We start from the raw sequence: 13605 nt of genomic DNA on the forward strand, positions 1-13605 counted from the left end.
TCCGCCCCCCCCCCTGCCTGCACTGGCTGTTTTCGCCTTCCTGCTTGTTTTTTCATCCCCACTGTTACTGGTTGCTGGTTGAGAAGGGGGAAGTGTTTAGATCTGTCCAGCTGGGTGCAAGGAAATCCACCACTGGTGACTTGAAGGCATGTTCCACATCTTTGAACAGAGTAGGATCACTGATTTGTGCCCTTGCAAATGAATCATCAATGCTGGACCCAACATTCCCATAGTGCCATGTTATGTTGCATACGCCCGTCCTTGCAGGACTGCAGCTACCAGGCTCCCTCCTTTCCATCTTCACTGTTTGAACTCCACGGCCTTTGGCAATGTCATGCCTGCCTGCTTTGTCCAGACTGCACATTTTATTGAGGTTGAGCAGTGCCATGGCTAACAGCACATACACCTCAGCAGTTTTCCCGCACTTTTGCTTAATGTGCAGGACTGCTGCCTCTTGCCTCAATGGCATCCCTGGACACTTCCTCTGTCTCCCACAATTACAGTGGTACCTCTGGTTATGAACTTAATACGTTCTGGAGGTCCGGTCTTAATCTGAAACCGTTCTTAACCTGAGGTACCACTTTATCTAATGGGGCCTCCCACTGCCGCAGGATTTCTATTCTCATCCTGAGGTAAAGTTCTTAACCCGAGGTACTACTTCCGGGTTAGCAGAGTATGTAAACCGAAGTGTTTGTAACCCGAGGTACAGTACCACTGTACTTGCCTCAAGGAGGAGCTGTGTCTAATGCCCATAGTGGTATGTCTGATGCTGGAGCATCAATCTCTTACGTGGGCTATGAAATGATGAGTTCACATTTTCTGTAGTTCATCCTCAGGTGGTTCCAACCTAGAGGGTTAAAGGTCTCCCTCAAAATCCTACCATTTATTAATTTCTAGGGTTTAATCTACAACAATATTCATCCTGCTCACAAGAATGCAGATAGCATACCCCAAACGTTCATGGGGCTCTGCCATTTTATTTCTTAATATAATTTTTGGCATGTAAATGGCTATTTCAAATTTCACGTGTTTTTGCTTAAGTCACCCCGCTTCTAAGTCTGCTGTGAGCCATTTATGCTTCCAGTCTGTTAAACTGTGCCCCAAGGCACCTTGTGCATGCCTTGCAATGATTCAGTTTAATGGGACATGCTGATTTTGTTACCTTGTTTAACAACTACAGAGACCCCACTGGCCTGGTCCTTTGTTATTAGCTCTTAAAGAAAGCTTTGGCCTGATTACATGAAATTTGGATGTCACTGTTCTTCCTTCTACTTCTACCTGCAAATAGCCACTACACACCAGAATTTCAGAATCACTTGACTAGTTTATCCATGAAATCCCTTTCAAGTGCTGCCTGTTTGCAATTATTAACATCCTCACTACAACAGACATCATTATGTGTCCAACACCACCAAGAGACATCCTGTATTAATGGTGGAGAAACTGCAATACATTTTATGGTCTCAATTGTCTATCTAAATCCCATCCAGAAGAACCACCCAAAATGTTTTAAAAACCCTTGGAACAGTTCAAGCATTTACAAAGGAGTATTAATATGTCATTGTTTTAAATGGAAGTTAATGCAGAAAAAAAGCTGTGGGACAATTTTATGTTGCAAAGACAGAAAGCCATTTCCCCTAAAACTAGAACAAGCTGTTTATTTGTGTTTTAAGTGTTCACCGTACTCTATCATTAGTGTGTTTGGCATGAACAGAAGGAAAGAGAAAACAACACTTCTCACGATTAACAAGAGTTTCGTATCCTTAAAAGTGGTAACAAGGGAGATTGGGAAATACAGTTAAGTCCAACAGTAACAAGTTGACCCAGCAGGTTTCCTAACCCAACTGCAATAACCAAAGACTTTGGCTAGGCTCCCAAGAGTTATTAATTAGGAAGGACACGGCAGTATTATAACCAGTCCTAATACAAAATGCTAGGGGATGGCCAAGTGGAAAGAGTTGACATTTGACCTCAACATGATTGGTTGCATCAGGGGTGGGGAACCTCTGACCCTCCAGATATAGCTGGACTACAGCTCCCATTATTCCTCACTATTGGCCATGCTGGGTGCAGCTGATGAAGTCCAAAAGCATCTGAGGGCCAAAGGTTCCCTTTGCCTGGCTTATATGAATGAGTAAAATCATTACCAAGCCAGTACACAGTAAATGTTATTGCATAACATCAGATTTCAATGAAGAGAGCTTACTTGACCATGAAATATTATTAAATTCATAGTGCTATGCCCCTCCCATCTGCATTTTTTCTACCATTCTCCATTAACTAATGGGAAAATGTATTTGAACATGATCAAAGGGGATGGGAAGTTTTAGTGAAATTCTTATCGGTCAGGGTTTTTTTTTTTAAAGGTAAAGGAACCCCTGACCATTAGGTCCAGTCACAGACGACTCTGGGGTTGCGACGCTCATCTCGCTTTACTGGCCAAGGGAACCGGCGTACAGTTTCCGGGTCATGTGGCCAGCATGACTAAGCCACTTCTGGTGAACCAGAGCAGCGCACAGAAACACCGTTTACCTTCCCACCAGAGCGGTATCTATTTATCTACTTGTACTTTGACATGCTTTCGAACTGCTAGGTTGGCAGGAGCAGAGACCGAACAACGGAAGGCCACCCCGTCGTGGGGATTCGAACCACTGACCTTCCAATCGGCAAGCCCTAGGCTCTGTGGTTTAACCTGCCATTAAATAGTAAATAGTGACTAGAAACCTGGAGATCACATATAGTCATCCCGACCAATGAAATACTTTGAAGGGCTTCTCTTTCCCATTCTCATAGTGAAAACCCAGATATCTGTGAGAAACTCTCAAGCAGGACCGGAGCACAACCATTATGGCTAGTAGCCATGAGCCAGTGGGCTTTGTGTTCTAATGTTTACAGGGGGGGGGGGAGGACATTCCCCATACCATGCATAATTAAATCCACCATGTCTCCCTTTAGTCACTTCCCCCCAAACCACAAACTCCCCGATATTGTGACCGCTTCCACTTTCTATCCTTCTCACTGCCCCATGCAATCTGTTATGTGGATTCAAGCATTTCCAAAATTTAATAATTTCTAGAATTACATATTCAGTGGATCCAGATGACACGGACAAAAAACAAAAACAAAAAACGAGTCAATGTTGAAAGTCTAGAAAGTGTTTGCAATTGTTTCCTGTCAACTCTGCATTATGACAGAGATCAGGAGAGTGTGATGTTTTCCAAATGTCAACTATCCCACGAAGTCCAAGTCCTTTGAAAGGCTATTAGGAGTATAAATGGCTTCCATTTTACTACATTATAGTTGCAACGTCCTGCAGTGCCCCTCAGGTCCAGTGCCCAGTGCAGCAGAACTGGTCACATTGCCCTAAATCCATCTCTACCACAGTCCATCCATTGGGTAAAGGCATTCACTGTGCACTGGATTCCATCATTAGCAGGAATTAACAGAGACGAGTCAAGCGATATTATTTTTAAGTGTCTTTTGTTGCATTCCCACTACAAAAAAATTAATTCATTAAGGTTCACTAGCTAATTGAAGGAGAAGGAGAAGGAGGAGAGCTTTAGAGAGCTAGATATGGAGGAGGGGGCTCCAAACCAAAACACAAAACTTTCCGTTACGACAGGAGTGGGGAACTTTCTTCAGCCCAAGGGACACATTCCCATGTGTCAGTGGTGGGCAGAGACAGAGGCAAAAGTCAGCATATAAATAAAAAAATTTAAAGGACTAAATTAAAGCAAATAAATGGTAGAGAATATGGAGCAGAGTTCTCTTAGCCAAATAATGCTGCAGGACGATTGCACAACAGGAGTGACACCAATGTCTGCATATAACACCTGAGCTGCACTAGTTGCCCATCTGCTACCAGCCAATTTCAAGGTGTTGCAATTAGCATACAAAACCCATATTAACTTGAGACCAGTATACAGTACCTACAATATCACCTTACGCCAATTGTGGTCACTTGACTCCCTATTGATATCAAGCAGGTGCATTCACTATATGTTTTAAAGTATTGTACTTTGCTTTTGATTGGGCTTGATTTTGTTTTATCTTTTTGTAAACCACTTTGAGGTTTGTTGTTTTTGCAATCAAGCGGTGTATAAATTTTATGAAATAAAATGAATAAATAAATTTAATGAATTAATTAATAATAGCTAATGGGTGCTTCAGGAGCTGACTGTATGTGCCTGAATTTCCCCGGCCTGAATTTCTCCTTCCTGTCTTGCTTCAGGTCTTTCTTTAAAAGCCTAGCAAAAGTTGGAGGAGGTTATTTTAAACGTCTTATTATTTCCGAGTACTACCCAGTCCAGGTTTGTTTTGTCCCTCAGTTTATATCAATGAGCAATTTTAAACAAATACGCATTGAAATAAATTAATACATCCAAACGATTGATCCTTACTGAAGGGTCCTCCACACCGCAGACTTGTAAGACTCTGTTTGCTGGGCATCGTGTCTTGCTGTATCTTTTCTAATACTGCTGAAAGGCAAAGTCTTACTCCCTGAAAAGTCCTATATGCAAGAAAGTCATTTATGACAATCTAAAGGCAGAAAATAGTTCCTTGGCCTAAATCTAAACAGCGAATTTCTTGTGCAAACATCGAAGTCTTTACATTGATTTACAAGGGACCGGAAATGAATCAGGAAGCCCTGTGAAATTCACTGCAAATTAGAACCAGGAAAGAGACGATAAACTATGCCATATTCCTTGAGTAGATGGAGTTTTCATCTGCGACAGAGAAAGAAACGTTATCTTGTGCTGGCATCCCCGCTCCTCTCAGATGAATTAGATTCTAGGGGAATGTCAGAGAAGCCTGATAGGTTCAATGTGCAGGCAGTATTTTGATTCTACTCATTTATTGTACTGGGCTTGATTTCCCCCCCCCCCCAACATGCGCTCTTTCCCTCCTCCCTCCTTCCCCTGTCTCCCCCCCTCCTTTCAATAGGCATTTGTGCCAAAAAGAATCCCCCTCTTGCTATGAACCTACAACTTCTTAAAGGGGAAAGCTAATCCAGATAACTAGGGAGCATCATCTGGAACATTTTGTTTCCCAAGGTAGAATAAAAAGAGGCACATTCTTTTCAGGTAGGAGCCGAAATCACAATTTCTTTTCATGAATTACAAATAAAATTCTGTTTCTCTCCTGTACCCTTTACTAACATCTCCATGCCCTTTTTCTGTCCCCCTCGGATTTGTACTGCTTTCCTTGTCGAGGTTTCAAATGCACCTCTTTCCTATGGCTTTCTGCTTCTAGAGTTGCAAATGTGCTTTGTCAGACTCTTCTAAGAATTGCAAACTGGCTGCAATAGGTGCGTGTGAAAACTCAGTGTTATGCTCATGCGGCATACTAGTAAGTCCGTCTCCCCTCCCTTTTCAGGGTCAAACTTGTTGCAAAGAATGGCACTCCCAACACCTTTGAGTAGTCATGTATTTATATTGTTATGGTTGTTGCCTGACTGACCATCCTACTGTTCACAGGCAGTTTTCAGCTTGAATTTGTGAGAGTTAGAGGGAAGGTGAGTGAGTGGACAAAGGCTAATGCCCTATGGAGCGGTGGGGCTGCCTGTCTGTAGGAATCTGCTGACTGTTGAAGGAAGGTCTATTTGCTTCTACTCTGCTCTGCAAGGACACCCTAAGGCTCTCATCAAAAGGAAATTAAATGCTACTCTGTAGCACTGCCGTTTGAATTTTCGAAGAGTGCCTAATTATGCTTTCAAGTACCTTTATTGGCTTAGAGAGGTCTGACTACTGTACTATGTTTTTTTTCTTGTTGTGATAGCTTTTTAAATGCATACATTTGCGCCTGTTATTTTCGTCTATACCGGTAGTTCTGTGCATCTGTAAAATGCCCTGTTATTACATTTACCGAACAAGAATACACAATAGCTGACTTGGGAGGAACAGATCCTCTTTTTAATCCCAAAAATGCTTTTGATATTAACTTACATGAATGCTGTATATTTTTTTCTCCCGTTCATGTTTGAATTTGCATGAAGTAAGTTATAATTTATTTTCAAATGGTTTGTTTTAGGAGTAACCCAGTGGTTTTCTATATATAATTTTAATACAATAATGCACATCTTTGTATCAATTCGATTCTAAAACTTATTTACTTGGAAGAAACTTTCATTGATTTCAAATGAATTTACATACGAGTCAGGGTGCATAACAGTTCAACTTACAATACAAAAGCGCAGATATAAGGCATTAAATTGCTGAACATTTAGATAAATTTTAAAACCACGTTTTTTGTTGTTTTTTGTTTAAAGATTTTCAGAAATAGCTCATTGAAGTGTGTGGCATAAATGTGCTATAAAATTGTGAGTATTTCCCATGAAGAATGTGCTAGGTTACAGGTTTATCAGCAATGTCTGAACAATGGAAATATTTACCATATGGAAAATAAAAATATTTCTCCTTGTGGGCATATTTCAATTCATAGCACCCAGCAAGGAAGAATTGTATCTGTTTCCCCTCCAATAAAATTATTATCAAACTTGCACACATATCATTCAAATGCTGATTATTATGAATGAGTCCATAATGATCTTCAAGATATTTAAAATTCTCCTTGTCAAAGAAAAGTGCTCAGAACCGAAAAGAGAGACAAAAGATTAGCTTTTCAAGTATGCAGAGAACAAATAGGGCAATTACCAGTAAATTTCTTTTAGTTCTGTAACTATTACTTACTGAACTTTAACACATCAGGACTTGATCCTAAATTGATATGGTGTAAAATAAAAAAATAAATAAAGTACATTTCAAATTAATTTTAAATATTATAACAAATTGCATTTATTTTCATTACAGTATGTTAATTTCTGGTTACAGGTAGGTAGCCGTGTTGGTCTGCCGTAGTCAAAACAAAATTAAAAAAATTCCTTCCAGTAGCACCTTAGAGACCAACAATTTCTGGTGTTAATTTAATTTATAATTGTATCTTTTATATGTGAAGATCAATAAGAACAAACATAAAAACAAATGTGTAATTCAGCCCTGTGCATTTTTAACCCAAAGTCCCACTGTGTTCAATAGGGCTTGTGGTCAGGAAAGTAGGAATAGGATTTCAGGGTTAAAATTGTTTTACATGATGATAAATAACATGAAATGAACACTAGTACTGTGGTCCATAGCTTCTTGTGCAAATGATGCATGTTTACAGATTCTGGTGACACTCAAATATAGTTGCTAGGATCAACAGGAAGGCATAATGAACAAAACTGTTCAGATGTTTTAATATTCTCTCTTTGTTGAAGTAAGCCACACAAAAGTGGGTACCATGCCCTAAATTGTACAGGAGTGCTTGTGTTTATCTTTCCAAGATCTTAAAAGATTTTATATACAAACTACTGTACATTTCTCATAAAAATGCATTAGAAAGAAATCAAAGCCTTTTCTTACAAATTAACAAAATGACTGTCCAGTACTTCTGCATCTTCTATTTTTTAAAAAATCCCACATACAAAATAAAATACATAGAGCAATAAAAACATTGTGTGCCTGGCGCAGATCAAAATTATTTCAGTAGCCAGTACCGTATTTTAAAAATAATAATTTATGTTAACAAAAAACTTATGTGAAATTTTAGTTCCACCATCGCCCGCCAACTATAAGCCCAAAGAATTTCACCAGGTTTACAAATGTCAATTTAAGACACTAGGGTGGTCTTCCCTTCACCCTAAACCATAGATTAGACCCACTGAAATAAATGGATTTAAGTTAGTTATGCTTTAACAAGTCCATTTATTTCGGTTGTACTGATACTGAAAGAGAAGCCATAGCTTTTGTTGCAATACTATTTTTATTTTTATTTAAGTTAGAATGTTCGATTTTGAGAAATAATCAAGGAACAAAAATTAATTTGGAGACTGCATACTGTTTTTTGAAAAGGCAAATGGATTCACAGTAGTTGATAAACAAGGTTCTCAGATAGGTTTTAATGTAATATTCATCATACTCTTCCATATGTTAATTTTGTTTGAGTGGGAAGCAATTTTTTCTTGTTTCCTCTGCCTTTTACAAAATAATAATTTTTGTAGAAGAAGAAAATTATGTTCTACTGGAACACAGATAAAATTCTGACATTGTGTTTCATGGAACTATTGGCCATAGCTATATATTTTTATATTCTGTTTATATTTCAATGTTCTCATTTAGAAAACTTATGCCCAGTGCTTTTTTTCTGGGGGTACGCAGGGGTACACATACCCCTAAACATTTTGTGACTCTAATGGGAGCAAAAACTTAAAATTTTAATTTTTTTAAGTTTCTTCTCTAGCACAGTGAATCATCAGTTCCGTTGCTACCCCCAGTGATGGCCTCATTTCCTGGTCATGGTGTTCCTGTCAATGGTGATTTTCTTGAGTCAAAATTAGAGTACCCCTAAACATTTCTTTAGAAAGAAAAAATCACTGCTTATGCCCCATGCTTCTAATGTATTTGGAACCCACAGAATAGCATACAACTTTTTAAGAATAACTAGACTCTTGTTCTTTTTTCTTTTTTTAAGGATAGCATTGTTAAAATGCAGCTTTTTGTGCACCTCAAGGACCAAATGGATGTTCCTGATTATATCTCCAGACTTTTTCTTAAGAGCAGCTAAAGGGAAAGGGGGTTAAATTTGATCACAGCAGTAGCACTAGATGAAGAGGTAATATTTCCCCCCCCTACTGTTACCCCAATCAAAACCTGTGCCGTTAGCCTTTGGTAATACAGGGACCCAGATTTAGCTGCCACGTGGGTCCTTTGATTTGGAGCAGGGAAATAGCATGAGGTAATCAGTTGGTATGCCATTTCCCAATGGTACTGCTTCCATCAAATTTTGTTCCTGCACCATAGCTTCAAAAACCAAACCAAACAAACACCTGGAGAGTTCATTATAGCTTGGACCAGGCATCCCCAAACTGCGGCCCTCCAGATGTTTTGGCCTACAACTCCCATGATCCCTAGCTAACAGGACCAGTGGTCGGGGAAGATGGGGATTGTAGTCCAAAACATCTGGAGGGCCAAAGTTTGGGGATGCATGGCTTGGACCTTAGTTGAACAAAGACACAGAGACGTCACCCCTGTCAAGAACCTGTATCAGCACTCCCACCAGAAAAAAGTACTTCTTTGTGGTTGGCTAACTATATACTGAATATATACAGAGCAATAAAGACCTGTGTGCAATTTATTTTAGAGACTTGATTAGTAACATTTCAAGGTCAAATTATGTATTTTGGGTTTCACATTTACAACTTTCTTGTAGAATTGTATAATAAGTGGATGTAATTTTACGTAATATTGCCCAAGTCATACAAACATACAAACAAACTGATGTGATTTTTGAAGTTCCCTATACAGTATATGTTCTCAGAACAGATCTGCCTCATCAAGGGGGGGGGGGGGAAGTATGATGAAGCTGGTAATATTAGCACTGATGTTTCTAAAGAGGAGCACGCAGCTTTTTCTCCTGTTTTTCAGCAGTGGCAAATTTGATTTATAGAATCAAAGATCTGACTATTTCTGCAGAACTTTTCTTTTCTCCTTATATGTTCTGTGCTCCTGGACTTTCTTTGTAATGATAACTGTGATCTTAGAAAGAATTTAGCTTTTTGGTAATTGCTAAATAAATATCAGATGGAGAGCAATTTTGTTTTCTCACCTACCAAAATTCTGTAACACAATATACATATAACTGAAGGAGATGTGTGAAAGCTTTTTTTTTAATAAAAAAAAATCCAGCCCCATTTAAGTATACAAGTGCATGGGGTCTGTGATCATAAATAATTGTTTCTAGTTCAGAATCTTGACATTTACAACTTTCCCCAAAGAGGGTCCATTTCACTTTTTGCTAGATAAGCTCAGAACTGTATCTATAAATCTCTTGTGTTCTTTTGAAATGGCATCCATTAACATTTTCACATTCACTGGAAGGCAATAAAAGCTCTGCTGGGTTAAATCAAAGGCCTATCCAGTCCAACATTCTTTTCCCTCAAAAGCCAACCTGATGCCCAAAGAAAGCTCCCAGGGAGAATATGAGTATAATGGATGGACTGTAGGTACCTCCTGAACTGGGTCATAGGATTGGTACCTATACCTGTATTGTATTACAGTGGATCCAGTCCTACTGTTGTAAGCCAAAAATGGCTTATCTCATTAGTTTATGCCAATAAAAACTCAGAAACGTGAGGAGTTAGGAGTCCAACAGTTATTGCTAAGCAATAGGTTACAGTTGGATTGTTCCGCAAACTTGCAACCACGCCCAGTGGTTCAGGCAGTGGTATTTATAAAGTTTCAAACAAAGCATTTCAATTTTCACCAATCATGTACATCATTACCTCATTTACACCTGCGCAATAAGCACCGACAATTTTGCTGATTCAGTGTGGTTTCTTACCAGATCCGTTACATTGTGTTAGTATGCATGTTGGGAACCTGTGTTGCATGTAGCCATTTGCACCATGTAGCAACTTATGTTCTAGCTTTGAGCTACAGGTGAAACTCGGAAAATTAGAATATCGTCGAAAAGTGCATTTATTTCAGTAATGCAACTTAGTATTTTTTCTTTTAATTTTAATTTTTACAAATGCTTTCTTTTGGAAATTCCACAGTAATAAAACAAAGAGTTACAATAATACAAAAATAAACATCGCTATTACATTTCATTAATTACATTCCATTTATAATTGACCCGCCTAATGACAAATAATTACAATTACAACAAATAAAGGTTTGACATATCTTGCTTTGCATGTCATGCATCTATCTCATATATTGGTTTCACCTTTTAAGTTGCATTACTGAAATAAATGCACTTTTCGATGATATTCTAATTTTCCGAGTTTCGCCTGTATATCTTTGTGATTCACGTATTAGCTGTATTTCTGCCCCAATTGCAAAACCATCCACTACCTATGGGGCCGAGTCTGGACAGTAACCAACACTAACCACAAACTGCAGTCAAGGTTTGTTAATGCGTGTCGCGGGAACGAATCCATTCTATAGGCTACTTTAATTTCTAAGAAGGCTTTTTCCTTCACAAAGGCTCAACTTTACAGTCATTGGATAAGAGAAGAGGTCTTTTTATGGATCAGTAACTAGTCAAAGAACAGGAAGCGGGTGATGGTAATAATTATACCATCTTTGCAGTGCAGGAGACAGCAGGGTCCCAGAAACATCCGTATTGGGACTGGTGCTATTTGATGTATTCAAAAGTGATCTATAGTAACAGATGTGCTGTGAGGTGACCAAGTTTCCAAATTATACTTCCAAATTATTCACGGTAAGGAAAAAAGAACCTCTTCAAACCAGAAAACAAAAAAAAATAAACAAAACAAAGCAGGGGGGAAAACAAAATGGTAAATCAGATTCAATGTTAATGAAGCAGATGAGGGCAAAAATTCCTCACTTCACATTGACACTGATGTTGCCTAATTCGGCAGTGACTAATCAGGAAAGAGAATAGCTTGGTGGGAAGAACAGCTCTGTGTGTGGCAGGACAGCAGTGAAAAGGGAAATTTCCATTTGGGGGATTATTAGGAAATAGACCGAAAATAAAAGAGCCAGTCTTGTGATCCCTTTATGGTCTATGGTTCAGCTGCATTTGGAATAATGTGAATACAGTTCTGGTTGCTCCATCTAAAAAAGAAAAAGAAAAGTTGGAATAGGTGCAGAAAAGAACAGTCAAAATGATTAAGGGGTCAAAGCAACTTCCATACAAGGAAAGGCTAAGTCAGGCTTTGCCAACCTGGTGCCCTCCAGATGTTGTTGAGATACACCTCCCATCATTCCCAGCCAGCACCAAGTTGGCGAATACTGAACTAAAGTTTGGAGGCTTTTTAGTGTAGAAGACAAACAACTAAAGAGGGGCATTGCAAAATGTGGATTTAGTGGATAAAAAGTTTGGCCTGCTTTCTCAGGGCTCTCAGTTGTGTAACAACAGCCCCTATACTAGCCTAAAAATGGATGTGCACAAGGTAGGGCCTGCCACTGCCATCCTACTGCTCAGTGCTTTGTTTCTAGGGGGGGAAAGGTGCCAGTACTCTGGGCAGCTGCCCTGGACACAAAAATTCCTTGGGGCCAGGAAAAACAATTACATGTAAAACAATTGCATGTTTTACTAGAATTTCATTGAGATCTTGATATATCATTATTGCATAATGTATGATAATTGACCATACCTTTTCCTGTACTCTCAGTACCTGGCTGTGTACCACAGGGTCAAACTGTCCAACATTCTGCTTGCTCCTCCTTCCCCAAGCATGGGAAGCATTTGAGCAGCTTAAGGGAAGAAGGTGCGATGCTTTGACGGGGTCAAAGAGCCCTCCCGCCCCCCCCCAAAAAAGGTACAGTACTCTGTACTGTTTCATACTGCCAGAAAAAAGCTTATGTGTTCTGTTTCCAATGCTTTAATATGTTAAATGTCCACAAACAAATACACTGGTGAAGAGGTGGCGCGTGGACAGCTACAGAAACCAATGCTCCTAGAAGCCATCTTCTCTTCTAGATGTCACAGTGTGGTGCCTGGAATTTAAAGCACCAGCCCAGTTTGTTCAAAGGCTTTCTAGAAGGAGTAGAGATCTGGGACTCAGCTACATTAGTAAAAAAAAAAAAGTTTTAAAAGTGCGATATAGATTTTCTTCATTTTTAAAGACTCCCCCTCCCCACATGCTTCCAATTGAAAATTCGATTGGGGTGTGTGAAAAAAATAAATATTTTCTCTTTTATAATACAAAATGGTTTTTAAAATCACAATTTTCTATCTAAGATGGCCTACAACATTCAAGAACGATAATTCTGACATATAAAATAGCCAGAATCAAGGTATGTCCCTGCACATAGTGAGAGATGGCATCTTAATGAGGCCCATATACAGGACATTTGTTGCTTGTGTATTGCATACATCTCAATTTCCCCCAAAACTTCCTTTTTACCAGGGAGGGGAGAGGAAAAAATGTTTATTCCCTACAGCCTCAAAATGTACAGAAATCTGACATCTCTAAGATGGAGGTGCTTTTGGTTAATGGCACTGAAACCTTCAAACCATGTGGCAACTCCTACTTCACTAAGAAACTCTGGTCCTGATTACTCTCCTTGACAGAGTGATAAAACTAGAAGAGAAATTATGTCAGTTTTGGAAGGAGTTAAGTGTGAAGTTCCAGGCTGCTCAGTCCCATCAACTAATGGCAACAGCATATGTCTTTATTGCAGTTCATTGACTGACATTCGTGCATTAGGCATGGATGCCTGCAAAGGAAAGCCTACAAATGTAGACCTGTATAGTTGTGCATTGTAGATCAGGAGGATCCCAGGGCCCAAACATGAGACCTAGGGGCGGCCCCCAGTGATGTATGTAATCAAGCATGGCACACCAAGCATTAACCACAGTTGCTGAGAGCATGTCATTCAAGTAAAAAACCAAAGTCTAACAAATTAGCAAATATGTCACTGGTTGGAAATTAAGATAGAAACCATAGCTAAAGGGGTTGCTCCTGTGCTTGCTGTGAACTGCTCTTGAGAACAGCCAGTGTAAATGACACAATTGCCAATCAGTATGGTATGCATTTAATTTCCTTCTAACCTCACTATCTACAGCTGCCCTGCGCCCACCCTGCCCCCCAGCAAT

General features: G+C 39.3%; 1 protein-coding gene across 1 annotated transcript in view; it reads left to right on the plus strand.

Moving 5' to 3' along the window:
• Nucleotides 1-4968: 4968 nt before the first annotated feature.
• Nucleotides 4969-13605, plus strand: part of ASIP (agouti signaling protein) — a 72735-nt gene continuing 64098 nt past the window's right edge. Inside the window, exon 1 of the mRNA XM_088673485.1 lies at nucleotides 4969-5084. The gene's annotated coding sequence lies outside the window, so the exon portion shown is untranslated. The remainder of the gene's footprint in view (nucleotides 5085-13605) is intronic.

The sequence above is a fragment of the Zootoca vivipara genome, chromosome 7, assembly GCF_965207765.1.
Source record: "Zootoca vivipara chromosome 7, rZooViv2.hap1.1, whole genome shotgun sequence".
Taxonomy (NCBI): Eukaryota; Metazoa; Chordata; class Lepidosauria; order Squamata; family Lacertidae; genus Zootoca; species Zootoca vivipara.